Raw genomic sequence first — 13,203 nt, forward strand, 5'->3', positions numbered from 1 at the left:
ACCCTTCTTACTACTACTACTCTCTAAGGATGACCGTTACTTAACTACTAACTCTACTTAACCGGTATGATTAAAAATCACATGGAAACCCTACCGAAAAATTTCGACAGAATCTCCCCTGTACCGGTGACCATATTCAACAATACATGCAATATATACTCAGCCACAAGCGGCTGGAACACATATCAATCAACCACGCAGTATAATAAATCCAAAATAAAGAAAACAACACACAAATATCTACTTACTAAACTGAACTCATCCTACATGCAATCTAAACAGAATAATCTCAAATGACATGCACTTAAAATACAACTCAAATGTTTACAATAACTAAAATGCGGAAACTAAATTAAAACTTCTTTCCTAGTCCCAAGGCTTCCATAGTCCTGGCATCACACATCCTTCGAACACCTCCTTGTCGCCTTCCTTTCTATATCTTTCCCTTTCCTGTATCTGCAGTAAGAGGAAGTGTAGTCTATAAGCAAAATTTGCTTAGTAAGCGCTATCTAACTCACAAAATCACGAATGTGCATGTATACGAAAATAACTAGAAACTATATGCTCTAAAAAGAAATAAAGCATAAACATAACTGCTCATGTCAAACTAATAGTAAAGAAAAGCTAAGGAATCTACTCATGTAATTCTAATAGCTAATCATGCTACTCATCTAATAGGTAAACATGAAAACTACTCATCCACTAGATAAACATGGTAGAATAAAGAACTAAACTTACTGATTTTTTTAGAACTATATGAAACTTATTTCATTTGTTCTAACTTAATCTTTAATACTTTATGTTTATGTAAAACTCGTTTACTTGTTCAAAAACTTATACTTATAATACTTCAAAATAATAATCAACTTCTTCTTGGGCCCGGCAACTGTGCTTTTACTTTCGTAACGACCCGACCCATTTGGCGGCCCATTTGGCGACCCTATGGTCGTCGACCATCGACCGTCGGCCGAGCCATTACTACTAGGTTATCTAAACCTAGGGACGACTATGGGAGCCCAGCCTAAGGACAGAGAGTCTAGTACAGTGCCACTGATAAAAGTAAAATACTTGTTATCTTTTAATACTTCTATATAATGCCTCGGCATTTTCTTTAGCACCTTGTGTGCCAAAATCCCTAAAGTCTTGACTTTGGGATCTACTTAAGGCCTTGGCCTTTTTCTTTCTTTTCTTTATCTTTCTTATACTTGTTAATACTTCTAAAAGAATACTTCTTTAAAAGAAACTGAAATGTTTAAGCAAAATCTAACTTTGAAATGCTTAACCCAAAAAAATCTGCCTACTATGCTAATAAAATTCTGCATATTAAAATCTGCATACTATGCTTATAAAAATCTGCATGCTAAGCTTATAAAAATCTGCACATGTTTAGCTAAGGGTAAATGAATTCTGCACACTAATACTTAATAAAAATCTGCACACTAAAATGCTGCATATTAAGCTAACACAATTCTGCATATTAAGCTCTAAAGAAACTAGAAATTGATTGTTTTAGAAGGAGGGCTACTCATGTAACGACCACCCTTCTTACTACTCTCTAAGGGTGACCGTTACTTATCTACTAACTCTACTTAACCGGTTTATTAAAAATCTCTAGGAAAACCCTACCGAAAAATTTCGGCAGAGTCTCCCCTGTACCGGTGACCATTTTCCATAATACAAGCATAATATACTCAGCCACAGGCGGTTGGAAATATATCTCAATCAACCACGCAATTTAATAAGAAATGAAAACTAACCACAACCACGCAGTTTAATAATTCAAATCATGCAGATAATGAAAAATCGAAAACATAACCTCTTACTACATAATTTTCTTATCAACTTAATAAGAAATTAAACTAAACAAATTCTTAAACTAAATGAGTTCTTTAGCTAAGTCCCAAGGACCTCAATAATCCACACATCACACACTCCTCTTGCATCTCCTTGTCGCCTTCCTTCACTGTATCTTTTCTTTCCCTTTATCTGTAGTAGGAGGAAATGCAGTCTATAAGCATAAAGCTTAGTGAGCGCTATCTACTCACAAAAAACCCGATATGCATGTATATAAATAAAAACATGCTAAAACTGAACGCTAACATATAAAACTACTCATGCTCATATATAGCAAAGGAAATCATACTAACTGAAATACTAAACATGTATAGTTTATCATGCTCATAAACTAATAAAAGAAGCATACTAAACATGTAAAACTACTCAACATGTAAAGCTAAACATGCTCATAAGAATAAAACTATAACAGCATGCTGAAAGCAAATAAAACTAAACATGCTGAATAATCTAATAGCAAGAAACAAATAAAACTACTACTGCATGCTTCAAATAATAAGAAACTAAACTTTCTAATTCTAAACATATTTGAAGCTTGTTTCATTTATTTCAAAACTTATACTTTAATACTTCAAAATAATAATAAACTTCTTTTGGGCCCGGCATTGTACCAACTTTTTGCGCGCATCCTTAATAAGAGTCGAGGTAGCTAATCCCGAAACTACTAAGGAACTTCTAGGCCTTGTGCCTAGGGGCATCTTGGAGCCCATCCCTTGGACCTTGTGTCCGGTACATGCCCTTTAAAAGTAAAATACTTTCTTTTTAACTATAACTTCTTTATACTTGCCCTTACTTGGCATTTAAGCAAACACCTTGTGTGCGCTTTTGATATTCAATCTTCTGGAATTGAAATCAAGTCTAGACCTTGGTCTTTCTTGCTTATAGCTTATTTATAAAATCTGCACTTAAGCTCAATAAAATGCTTATTCAATTCTACAACTACAGTGCATGAAAACGTCTAATAGCAAAACAAGGAAGACTGCTTATATTCGTAAATAGCAAAGCAAAGAACTAATCATGCTCGCATACAGCAAAAATAAAGAGAACTGCTCATGCTCAAATCCATAAGAAAGGTATAAAAATGGGATCTAACACTGCACATGCTCAGCTAAAGAAAAATAAAAACCAAACATGCTCAGCTAAAGTAAATGAAACAGAACATGCCTAACACTTAACTTATTTTCATAAGGAAATCTATTAAATTCTGAAGATCCTATCGCAGTGTAAATTCTGAATCTTAAACTTGTAACTTAACTGTGACAAACATAGTGGAATGGTTACTTTCGCTAGGACCAAGGCAAAAAGGCAAAGGAGAGGGTTCTGTGGTTACAAGAAGAAAACTCATGACCTCCCTGTCTTACACCAATGTCATATGAGTAAAACAAGTAAGTTTGCTGCCAATGTCATATGTGATGAAAGGGTACTAAAGCAGTGAGCACTTTAGATAGTTGTCCAGTGAAAGACTATAACTTATAAGAGGTATACCCGATCCAATTGAGCTAGATAACAACATTCAAAGTCTGAGAAAATAGTGCCAACAAGCAGGAAAAGGCATACGTTTTATATAACAGTAAAAGATGAAACATAATGGTAGATCAAATACCCAAACAACTTCATGAGAATTCTTAAGTTTCATGGAAGCAAGTATCAAAAGAACAAACTGAAACCTACAAACTGTAACTTTCCTTTGCGGAATCATAGATTTATACAATTTTACAGACCACCTCCTATCCTTTCAGGTTACTTACCGAATAAGAGAACTTTGATTAACCTCATTCTTTATTCCTAACCAAACAAAAGAAAGGACTATTTAATTTATTTATTGTTTCTTCCTTCCCGTTTCAACTTCTTCACTGTCCAACTAAACCAGCAAGCACAAAACAGACCAATTAAACTTGCTGAAGACTTAAGACAAAACTGTATAAACTGATTCATTGCCTCGGCAGAATTGCAAGGAAGAAAGAAAAAGAAGCTTGCAAATCTAATCCGAAACCTCAATCCACGGTAGAATTTCAAAGTTCAATCCCTTCTCACGGCATACCCATAAAAACACAAGGAAAACACCAAAAACTCGCGGAACTACTCCTACTGCAGGTGAGAAGCAACTCACCCTTGCTTTTAGGACTTACAACCGGAAGGAAGAGATCTAGGGTTCGGGTGAAACTTGAGATCTCGGCTCTTCTTCACGTTTCCGAGCTCCCCTCATCGAGGTGGTCACGCACGAGTGAAAACCGGCTGGAAAAACCTTTCGCCGGCGCCGGAGACAAAACTAGGGTTTCATCATCTTCGTTTTCGCCCAAACAACAGAGACGCCGCGCCGTCGCGTGAGAAGAGGAGAGGAATCGGGAGTTTTTTAGGTCACGGGAAAAGAAAACATCAACTTATCCCTTAAGTTATTTCCGGTTCCAACTACAGCTTAACTATATTTTGTTCCGTATTTGTTTAACAAAACTCCCGCAGACCAGTTGGCTGGCTGGTTCAGTTACGGTCGGGTTCGATCGGGGGTCTTGGGTTCAAGTCTCACCTTCAACGATTTTTTGTCAAAACTTCTTTCTTTTTGTAAACATACTAAACGACTTCCAAAAATTACATAAAAATATTCTAAAAATTCATAAAAATCTCTAGAATATTTTAAAAGTATTTTCAAATATTTTTATGGACTTTTAGAACTTGAAATAGGGAAAATTGGGTCGTTACAATTCCCCATACCTTATAAAAAGTTCGTCCTCGAACTTAGAATAGCTATGGATACTTCTGTCTCATACTGTCCTCTCACTCCCAAGTGACTTCCTCGTGCTTCTGGTTCTGCCAGATAACCTTCACTAGTGGCACTTCTTTATTTCTTAGTCTCTTGACCGCTCTGTCCACTATCTATGTAGGTCTGCTCTCATAACTAAGATCCTCTTGGATCTGCACTGACTGAGGCTGAATCACTTGGCTCGGGTCATGGAGACACTTCTTTAGCATGGAGACATGAAATACATTGTGTATTGCTGACATGTCTTGTGGTAATTCCAACTTGTAAGCTACTTTCCCAATCCTTTCTGTGATCAGGTAAGGTCCTACATAATGAGGACTTAATTTGCCCTTCTTGCCAAATCTCATCACTCCCTTCATAGGAGCGACCTTGAGAAAGACTGAATCCCCTACTTGGAATTCAAGTGGCCTACGGCGTGTGTCAGCATAACTCTTCTGTCTACTTTGGGCAGTCTCAATTCTCTGTCTGATCTTCTGAATAGCCTGGGTAGTCTCATCTATCAGCTCTGTCTGTATGCCCAGTTCCACTTCCACTTCCATCTCTCTTCTTTCACCTGCTTCTTGCCAGCAAATGGGTGATCTGCACTTCCTGCCATACAACGCTTCATATGGTGCCATTTTGATGGTGGCCTGATAGCTGTTGTTGTAGGCAAATTCAGCTAAGAACAGGTACTTGCACCAACTTCCCTTGAAATCTAGTGCACAAGCTCTGAGCATATCTTCTAGAATCTGATTTACTCGCTCTGTCTGTCCATCAGTCTGAGGATGGAAGGCTGTGCTGAACTTGAGTTTGGTGCCTAGTGCAGTCTGAACACACTCCCAAAAGTGAGAGGTGAAGCGCCCATCTCTATCAGAAACAATAGATTTAGGAACTCCATGAAGTCTGATCACCTCTTTAACATACAGCTGTGCCAACTGCTCTATAGAGTGAGACACCCTGATGGCTACAAAATGAGCAGACTTTGTCAATCTGTCCACTATCACCCATATCGCATCATATCCATTTGTGGTTCTTGGGAGACCTGTTATGAAGTCCATGGATATGTCTTCCCACTTCCACTCTAGTATAGGAAGAGGCTGTAGGACTCCTCCTGGTCTCTGGTGTTCTGCTTTGACCCTCTGACATGTCAGGCAGGTACTGACATATTTAGCTACATCTCTTTTGAGTCCAGACCACCAGAATCTTTGTTTCACGTCTTGATACATCTTGGTAGAACCAGGATGCATGGAATAAGGTGTACTATGAGCTTCTTCTAAAATTTTCTTTCTCAGCTCTTCATCATTGGGGACACAAAGGCGGCTCCCCTGATAAAGAATTCCACTGTCTGATATTCGAAACTCCGAATTTTCTTCTTCTTGTATCCCTTGCTTGATCTTTTGGATATCTGGATCTTCACTTTGCTTTCTCTGTATATCCTCAAGCAGGGTTGACTCTAAGGTCAATGCAGAGAGTTGCCCATAAATAATTTCCATTCCAAAATCTGACAACTCCTTCTGCAGTGGTAGGGCTAATGATGACAAAGACATCAGGGATGCACTGGATTTTCTGCTTAGTGCATCTGCCACTTTATTAGCTTTGCCTGGATGGTAGAGGATTTCACAGTCATAATCTTTGACCAACTCTAGCCACCTACGCTGTCTCATGTTTAAGTCCTTCTGAGTGAAGAAGTACTTAAGACTCTGATGGTCTGTGAAAATTCTGCACTGAACGCCATACAAATAATGTCGCCAGAGTTTTAGTGTAAAGACCACAGCTGTCAGCTCAAGATCATGAGTGGGGTAGTTCTTTTCATAATCTTTGAGTTGTCTGGAAGCATAAGCTATCACTTTTCCTTCCTGCATGAGTACAGCTCCTAAGCCCATCTTGGAAGCATCACTGTAGATGTAAAAACTCTTGTCACTTTCTGGAACAGTCAGAATGAGAGCACTGGTCAGTCTCTTTTTCAGCTCTTGGAAACTCTGCTCACATTTGTCTGACCATTCAAACTTCTTGTTCTTTCTAGTCAGGGTTATAAGTGGAGAGGCTATTCTGGAAAAGTCTTCCACGAATTTCCTGTAGTACCCAGCTAAACCAAGGAAGCTTCTGATCTCCCTAGCATTCTTGGGTCTCTTCCACTTGCTGACCGCTTCTACTTTGGCTGGATCCACTTGAATGCCTTCTCTAGCAACGATGTGATCTAGAAACGCCACCTGCTCCAACCAGAATTTGCACTTTGAGAATTTAGCATAGAGCTGCTTTTGTTGAAGGGTCTGCAGAACTATTCTCAAGTGCGTGTCATGCTCCTCTAGGGTTCTAGAATAGATTAGAATGTCGTCGATGAACACAATGACAAATTTGTCAAGGTATTCTCTGAACACTCTGTTCATCAGGTCCATGAAAATTGCAGGTGCATTAGTCACACTAAAAGGCATGACTACGAACTCGTAGTGTCCGTATCTGGTCCTGAAAGTCGTTCTGGGTATGTCTCTTTCCTTCACTTTTAGCTGATGGTACCCAAAGCACAGGTCTATCTTGGAGAACACTGTTGCCCCTCTCAACTGATCAAATAAGTCATCGATTCTGGGCAGTGGATACTTGTTCTTGATGGTCACTTGATTCAGAGCCCTATAATCTATGCACATCCGCATAGATCCGTCTTTTTTTCTTGACGAACAACACGGGAGCTCCCTATGGTGAATGACTAGGGCGGATGAAGCCTTTGTCAAGCAGCTCCTGAAGTTGTTCTTGTAGTTCTTTCAGCTCTGCTGGAGACATGCGGTATGGAGCTTTTGAAATTGGACTGGTACCAGTAACCAATTCAATCTCAACTCCACTTCTCTATTGGGAAGCAGTCCAGGTAGTCCTTCTGGAAATACCTTTGGATACTCACAGACTACCCGAACACCTTCCTACTTGGGTCCTTCTTGTTATCTTTGTCCTTCCAGTTCTGATTACTTGACTGGGGTCTCTGTTTCCCCACTGTCTTGTCTTCAATCTTGACTGGCTTGTGTTGCGTTTGTTGTGTCTTATTGCTGTTCAGATAGTGTTCACTAATGCCCTGCTGACCAGCTCTTCACCAATCTATGGTCAATGAGTTTCATTACTCACATTAAGTGTCCTTTCTGGTCTCAGCATTCGTCTGACTCGTTCTTTCTCTGTACTTATTAACTCTAGGCAAAGGTGAGCTAGCCTGTTAAATCTTTTAACCGCTTCTTCTACTGGTAGGTCACCTGGTCTAAATTTTATAAACTCCTCATAATGTTTATTGGTGATCCGTTGGCGGAAGAACTCTTAGTAAAACTCTATCTCAAAGTCAACCCAGTTCATCTGGTTGACTGCTCTCTTACTCCTAACTCGCTCCCACTACATACAAGCATCTCCAGATAGGCAGAAAGAAGCACACTTAATGGTATCAACCCTCTCGACTTCTGGTCAGTCAAGAAGCTCCATTGTGCTCTCAAATGTCTTGAACCAAGCCTGGGCATCCCAGGGCTCAGTCGTGCCTGAGAAGCTTTCTGGTTTCAGCTTCAGCCACTGGATGAGGTATGCTTCTTGTCTTCTAGGTGTTGTGGCGACTTCCAGGGCAACTGATGGGACTTCAATCACCACTGGGGTCTCCACATTAATGGTTGGGGAAGTGGGAGGAGTTGGCTTTTGATTGGCCATTAGATTGGCAATCACTTGTTGCTGCTCGCTACTTGTCTCTGAAGTTGAGTAACAACTTCAGAGAGAATAGGCCCAGGGATTCTGGGCTCTTCGTTCTCCTGAACTTGGTCCTCAGTATGAACAGTACGGGGATGTTCTCTTCTTGCCATCTAATTATACAAAGAAAGAGACTTGCTATCTTCTCTATCCTTCCTAAACATACATATATATGGATCAAGAAAGGAGAAACAATAACTTCTATCTTACTTAAGTACTCATAAGCAATTACTCTATACTGCAGTTAATAATAAGGAAAGCAGAATAAAGAAAGAATTTAAATACTTTCTTACTTGAAGACGGCAAGGATGATGCTGATGTGTGTGTGATGCTGGAGAATGGAACACTGCTCTGATACCAACTGTAACGACCACCCTTCTTACTACTCTCTAAGGGTGACCGTTACTTATCTACTAACTCTACTTAACCTGTTTATTAAAAATCTCTAGGAAAACCCTACCGAAAAATTTCGGCAGAGTCTCCCCTGTACCGGTGACCATTTTCCATAATACAAGCATAATATACTCAGCCACAGGCGGCTGGAAATATATCTCAATCAACCACGCAGTTTAATAAGAAATGAAAACTAACCACAACCACGCAGTTTAATAATTCAAATCATGCAGATAATGAAAAACCGAAAACATAACCTCTTACTACATAATTTTCTTATCAACTTAATAAGAAATTAAACTAAACAAATTCTTAAACTAAATGAGTTCTTTAGCTAAGTCCCAAGGACCTCAATAATCCACACATCACACACTCCTCTTGCATCTCCTTGTCGCCTTCCTTCACTGTATCTTTTCTTTCCCTTTATCTGTAGTAGGAGGAAATGCAGTCTATAAGCATAAAGCTTAGTGAGCACTATCTACTCACAAAAAACCCGATATGCATGTATATAAATAAAAACATGTTAAAACTGAACGCTAACATATAAAACTACTCATGCTCATATATAGCAAAGGAAATCATGCTAACTGAAATACTAAACATGTATAGTTTATCATGCTCATAAACTAATAAAAGAAGCATACTAAACATGTAAAACTACTCAACATGTAAAGCTAAACATGCTCATAAGAATAAAACTATAACAGCATGCTGAAAGCAAATAAAACTAAACATGCTGAATAATCTAATAGCAAGAAAAAAATAAAACTACTACTGCATGCTTCAAATAACAAGAAACTAAACTTTCTAATTCTAAACATATTTGAAGCTTGTTTCATTTGTTTCAAAACTTATACTTTAATACTTCAAAATAATAATAAACTTCTTTTGGGCCCGGCATTGTACCAACTTTTTGCGCGCATCCTTAATAAGAGTCGAGGTAGCTAATCCCGAAACTACTAAGGAACTTCTAGGCCTTGTGCCTAGGGGCATCTTGGAGCCCATCCCTTGGACCTTGTGTCCGGTACATGCCCTTTAAAAGTAAAATACTTTCTTTTTAACTATAACTTCTTTATACTTGCCCTTACTTGGCATTTAAGCAAACACCTTGTGTGCGCTTTTGATATTCAATCTTCTGGAATTGAAATCAAGTCTAGACCTTGGTCTTTCTTGCTTATAGCTTATTTATAAAATCTGCACTTAAGCTCAATAAAATGCTTATTCAATTCTACAACTACAGTGCATGAAAACGTCTAATAGCAAAACAAGGAAGACTGCTTATATTCGTAAACAGCAAAGCAAAGAACTAATCATGCTCGCATACAGCAAAAATAAAGAGAACTGCTCATGCTCAAATCCATAAGAAAGGTATAAAAATGGGATCTAACACTACACATGCTCAGCTAAAGAAAAATAAAAACCAAACATGCTCAGCAAAGTAAATGAAACAGAACATGCCTAACACTTAACTTATTTTCATAAGGAAATCTATTAAATTCAGAAGATCCTATCGCAGTGTAAATTCTGAATCTTAAACTTGTAACTTGACTGTGACAAACATAGTGGAATGGTTACTTTCGCTAGGACCAAGGCAAAAAGGCAAAGGAGAGGGTTCTGTGGTTACAAGAAGAAAACTCATGACCTCCCTGTCTTACACCAATGTCATATGAGTAAAACAAGTAAGTTTGCTGCCAACGTCATATGTGATGAAAGGGTACTAAAGCAGTGAGCACTTTAGATAGTTGTCCAGTGAAAGACTATAACTTATAAGAGGTATACCCGATCCAATTGAGCTAGATAACAACATTCAAAGTCTGAGAAAATAGTGCCAACAAGCAGGAAAAGGCATACGTTTTATATAACAGTAAAAGATGAAACATAATGGTAGATCAAATACCCAAACAACTTCATGAGAATTCTTAAGTTTCATGGAAGCAAGTATCAAAAGAACAAACCGAAACCTACAAACTGTAACTTTCCTTTGCGGAATCATAGATTTATACAATTTTACAGACCACCTCCTATCCTTTCAGGTTACTTACCGAATAAGAGAACTTTGATTAACCTCATTCTTTATTCCTAACCAAACAAAAGAAAGGACTATTTAATTTATTTATTGTTTCTTCCTTCCCGTTTCAACTTCTTCACTGTCCAACTAAACCAGCAAGCACAAAATAGACCAATTAAACTTGCTGAAGACTTAAGACAAAACTGTATAAACTGATTCATTGCCTCGGCAGAATTGCAAGGAAGAAAGAAAAAGAAGCTTGCAAATCTAATCCGAAACCTCAATCCATGGTAGAATTTCAAAGTTCAATCCCTTCTCACGGCATACCCATAAAAACACAAGGAAAACACCAAAAACTCGCGGAACTACTCCTACTGCAGGTGAGAAGCAACTCACCCTTGCTTTTAGGACTTACAACCGGAAGGAAGAGATCTAGGGTTCGGGTGAAACTTGAGATCTCGGCTCTTCTTCACGTTTCCGAGCTCCCCTCGTCGAGGTGGTCACGCACGCGTGAAAACCGGCTGGAAAAACCTTTCGCCGGCGCCGGAGACAAAACTAGGGTTTCATCATCTTCGTTTTCGCCCAAACAACAGAGACGCCGTGCCGTCGCGTGAGAAGAGGAGAGGAATCGGGAGTTTTTTAGGTCACAGGAAAAGAAAACATCAACTTATCCCTTAAGTTATTTCCGGTTCCAACTACAGCTTAACTATATTTTGTTCCGTATTTGTTTAACAAAACTCCCGCAGACCAGTTGGCTGGCTGGTTCAGTTACGGTCGGGTTCGACCGGGGGTCTTGGGTTCAAGTCTCACCTTCAACGATTTTTTGTCAAAACTTCTTTCTTTTTGTAAACATACTAAACGACTTCCAAAAATTACGTAAAAATATTCTAAAAATTCATAAAAATCTCTAGAATATTTTAAAAGTATTTCTAAATATTTTTATGGACTTTTAGAACTTGAAATAGGGAAAATTGGGTCGTTACAACTCATGCACATCTAATAACATAAGAAACTAGAAATCTGCTCATGTTATTCCAATAGCAAAGGAACTAGAAATCTAAATCTGCACATGTTCATGTTATTTACTAAATCTAAATAGCAAGTAACGGAATGAATATGTAAATGCACACTTGAATGTATCTGTTCATGCCTACTTCTACTTGAATGAATATAAATGCTCACTTGAATAGATCTGCTCATGCTCATGCTCATGCTCATGCCTACCGGTGGGAGTTGTTTATAGTTCCATGGCAAGAAAGTAATATAAGGGAAGCAAAATGCTATACATAGCTATTCAAACCAACATATATATCAAATTCACAGCTTAACCCTTTTGTAAGCAACCCTAATTCTCCAAATCATGCTTCATCAGATGGCAAAGAAAACCAACAATATAAACTTCAATTCATGGCAGTAAATAAAGGAATCCGAATTACTCTATTGCAAACCACAAGCAACCAAAGCAAATACTGATTACATATATATCAAATTCACAGCTTAACCCTTTTGTAAGCAACCCTAATTAAATCATTATGGGCAACTAGACATCTGGTAAGAGGGATCACAACCGGACCAAATCTATAATTCGAAACAATATAATCCATTTCTCTTCTCTGATATTCTCGGCAGAAAACTAAAGACTGAAGGAAACATGAATCCTTAAACTATTTTAGATAACTTAAGGACACAAAGGATTTAGATAAGAACACAATCTATTCTTCCTTTGAAGGTCACGGCAGCAACCCTAATCTAACCTTCTTCATAGAACAAGTTCGGAACACAAAAGAAATAGAAATCTGAAGCTATCCTACTGCAGGTGAGTAAGCGACTTACCCCTTGTTTGCTTGGACTTACAACCGAGAGGAGGAAGGAGGTCTAGGGTTCAGGTGAAGCTTCAAACCTCGAGATTTCAACCCTTCCTCGTGCCCACGAGCTCTCTTCGACTAGGGAACCTCGAATCTGTAAAGACCGGCTGGAAAAAGGCCTTCGCCGGCGCCGGAGAACAAAGCCCTAGCTTTTCTGCGGTTCCGCCGATCACCGTCGCGCGCGTGAGGGAGGAGGAGAAATTTGGTTTCGGCTAAAACCTAAGTTCTCCTTTTAATACTCTCATATTTCTGTTAACTAGTACTACTTAAATATATTTCAATATAGATTTAGTTAAGAAAAGTTCGGCTGGTCTGTTGGTGGGTTGCGTTCTGCTTAAGGTTCGGCTATTCCTTTTAACCTAAGTCCAGCGCATTGGTTCGAATCCCGGCTGCAATCTATTTTCTTCCTATTATTTCTTGCTATTAACTTCTATTACTTAAATAAAATTCTTCCTTTACTTAATCAAATAACAATTGCTAGCCCAGTTGGTTAGCTGGCTTTTAACCGAATCAAAGGTTTAGGCTTCGATTCCTCCACCGCGCACTTTTTATTCCAATTTATTTCAAACGTTCTAACTATAGCTTAAATATATTTCACTTCCTAATTTAACAGCAATGACCGCCAGCACAGTTGGTTAGAATGG

The 13,203-nt window shown here is 38.6% G+C and overlaps 1 long non-coding RNA gene across 1 annotated transcript; it reads right to left on the bottom strand.

Moving 5' to 3' along the window:
* Nucleotides 1-356: 356 nt before the first annotated feature.
* Nucleotides 357-12,870, bottom strand: LOC122021748. Its single transcript, XR_006122629.1, has 4 exons — nt 12,528-12,870; nt 9,092-9,096; nt 5,546-5,548; nt 357-404 (listed from the first exon to the last, which is right to left on the bottom strand). It is a non-coding gene; the product is annotated as an uncharacterized LOC122021748 (long non-coding RNA).
* Nucleotides 12,871-13,203: the final 333 nt, after the last annotated feature.

This window comes from Zingiber officinale, chromosome 9A (assembly GCF_018446385.1).
Source record: "Zingiber officinale cultivar Zhangliang chromosome 9A, Zo_v1.1, whole genome shotgun sequence".
NCBI classification, from domain to species: domain Eukaryota; kingdom Viridiplantae; phylum Streptophyta; class Magnoliopsida; order Zingiberales; family Zingiberaceae; genus Zingiber; species Zingiber officinale.